We start from the raw sequence: 3,238 nt of genomic DNA, 5'->3' as shown, positions 1-3,238 counted from the left end.
TACCATAGTAGATCCATCTACCCCTACTCACAAAAATGTCAAGGTAAAATTCCCCAAACCCCAGATGTTTAAAAAAGTATTTTAAATCTAAGAAAAAGGTAAAAGGATACCTGATGGAGGAAAAAAAAAGGGGGGCCATTTGAGTCATGGTTGTCAAATAAGAAAGCCTCCTTAGCTCAGCATAAGAAAAGCAAAACATTAGCAGAAGATGATGCTCTCATTCTCAAGAGCTCTGTGTTCCTTTTTGGTTTAAATAATAATGTGGGGGGTTTGCTTGGTTGGTTGTTCTGTTTCATTTTGGTTTTTTATCTCTATGTAACCTATGTAACAATCAACAAATTTTATCTGGGTTTGTACCCTTTGTCACATCTTTATTTGAAAATCAGAACCTATGAAAATCGAAGCATTGTATCCTTCTAGAATACAAGAAAACGGAAGTTGTCTGTGAATTCCCTGAGCATTACTATCATCTTTGTTTAGTGGAATACTTTTCCACCCCTAACTGAGCACTGTAACCTCTCTCCAAATGCCCTGGAGCCTAAGATACCTGTTCCAATTCCAGCCCAACTTTTTGCCTGCAGAATAAATGGCAGCAATTGTTATTGCTGGCTGTAATGTCACTGCACGTATCTGTCGTCATTCCATTTATTACACGAACAAGATAAGTGAAGACAGGCAAGAAATACATACATGGCTACCACTTCAATCCTAGGGAATGAAATCATTCTCTCTCATGACTATTTTTAGTGAAATTTGTTTCCAGTCAAAGGCAAGAGGCATTATCAAGGAAACAGCTTATTCTAGCATCACATTACTGATCATTTCTAGACAAACCCCTGTTGCTTCAGAAACTAACAGTATCTGACACTAAATAGTCCCAGAGTCCTTTTCACTCACTTACTGGGAGTTTGTCTCATTTGGGAGGAAAGACAAGGATCTTTCAGAGAGGTAATTTCTTCTAAATTTGTCTTCTTGAATTTAGGCAGTCAAAGGAAACAATGACTGCTGACAAGCTCCTTATTACCAGCAATTAATGGCCAGTTTGTTAATTAGTGTTCTGTAGCAAAGTTAATGTAGCATTGACAGCAGAATCCAAAAGAAAATCAGAATAATTTTGGATTTCAGATGACAGCTCTGTTTTATTCTGCATTTTTCTTAAAAAGGATGAATTTTCCTGTCCAATCAGTGGAGTACAAAGTGCATATACTGGCAAAAGACATCAGCTTCAATAAAAGGAAAAACAATAACAAACTGGTTGTGGTCTTTTTTCTGATCCAGAAAATGGCAAGTTACCTGTACACTCAGGAAAATAATAATAATTTAAAAAAAATATTTAAAATGAGCATGTGGAAATGTTTTCTCTGCCTTTTCAATGAAAAATCCAATCAATCCTGCAGGCTTTCCTCATAGACTGTTTCCCTACCCTTATCAATCAAAGAAAAAAAAAAGTATATCAACCAACACAAAAGTCTTTAATGAACCTTTTGGGGAAAAAAAAAACCAAGAAGCCCCAAAACAAAACAACCCACAAAGCTCATGGAGAATAACTGTTTGCTTTGGGTATATCTCTACTTACTCATTACAAAATTATGACCTTTACAAAAGCAAACTGAGAAGCTAACACATGCCCTTTCCCCCACCACCACTTTGGCTCTTAGATTTGTGATGAAATCTTCATATTTTCCTCACCTAACCAGCAGAGAGAGAGACAGGGTAACTCCTCTCTTATGAGTAACGGTGCTCCTGGAGCAACATCTACACTGGGCATTGGTATTTTTAGCACTTCTCACAGGTCTCCCTAAAAGGTGGTTCTCAGAGACCTCAGAAATAAATCTTGAACTGGCTGGAAAATCCACTGCCTACTGTTAAGACAACAAAAATCCACTGGTGCCCAAATGCCTCCATTGCCACTGTTTCTACATCCTCTAGACTGTTGTGACTATGTGTCACTGTGGTGTGTCAATCAGGCAAAATTGCATTGGCCTCTGCTGCACGTAAGAGACATCTTAAAGACCATGGCTTTCTCCTCAGCTTTCCATAAGGCTAACAGCCAAAAATGAGAGCTGGCCCATCTGGCTCTGCTATGAGCCACGCAGACAGTAGTGCCGAGGAAGACGTGCCAGTGAGAGTGACTCGGAACAGCTCACGAGGAGGTTTCTCCAGCAGAGAGGCTGAACTTTCATGCTGCAACAGCTCATTTCATGACTCTCCAGGAAGAGGTGGGCTACAGCTGGCAGCTATAGTCACTACAGGCATTGCTGAGAACACACTCCCTATCACTGAGTGATAAAACCTTACACAAAAAGACCGAATACTATAAATATGAAATTTTGTGCGTTAATAAGGCGTAGCCAGGCTGATTTAGTTTCAGACCTTGCATCAGCCAAACACAACTTTCAGACATTAAAAGCCTGCATTCAATTAAACTGGTAAAACTTCTTAAAATAATTCTCTCATACACATTCAACCACATGAAATGCAATCAAAGCTGCACCACATTTTAAAAACCCAGGGTTTTTATTGTATAAATAACATTAAATTTTTATACCAGCAATGATGTACTTACAACAAAAACAAAGCAAAGAACAAAAAAATCTGGTTAAGCAGTATCTTCACATATAACTAAACCTGGCCGCTGGTTGGTGGTTGAGTGGTTACTTTCCTCAGAGAGGGATTCACAAAATATGCTGCCAGAATACCTCAGTGAATAAACAAAGTTTCATTTCTTTAGCTAATGTATTCATTACTGCTTAGAACTGTGCTCTCTCTCTATATATATATCATGAACTGTCTTTTACATGTTTTTCTGCCCATCCCATATCCTAATTAATTGTAAATAGTTTTGGAGTTATGAGTTACTTCATGTGTAATTTAAGATAGTTTATATCTTTTTTTTTTTTTGTATATGCATTTATGGTTTTTATTGTTTATAACACACAAAAAATAAAATCAGCATTTTTAGGATCACTCAGTTACCCTTTTCTTTTTGGATAGTTATATACATGCCTTTGGAAAAAAAGCATTGTCTTCCAATAATATGTCAAGATTTGGCATTTCTAACATTGTTTTGACACAGTGATTCAGCACAAATTGCTGAGTCCGTTTATGTCACATTAACTACATTTGTAAAAGCAAAGAGGAATAACCTCATAACTCTCATGTGTGTTATGTACAGTTTATTCACCAGGGCTGCAACCATAAGAAATCCGGGGGTTCACCATCATCCTGTTCATTTTTA

The sequence above is a fragment of the Chaetura pelagica genome, unplaced genomic scaffold, assembly GCF_000747805.2.
Source record: "Chaetura pelagica isolate M959 unplaced genomic scaffold, ChaPel_1.0 scaffold7, whole genome shotgun sequence".
Classification (NCBI taxonomy): Eukaryota; Metazoa; Chordata; class Aves; order Apodiformes; family Apodidae; genus Chaetura; species Chaetura pelagica.
The sequence above is the reverse complement of the archived record's forward strand: the minus strand, read 5'-3'. Positions refer to the sequence as shown.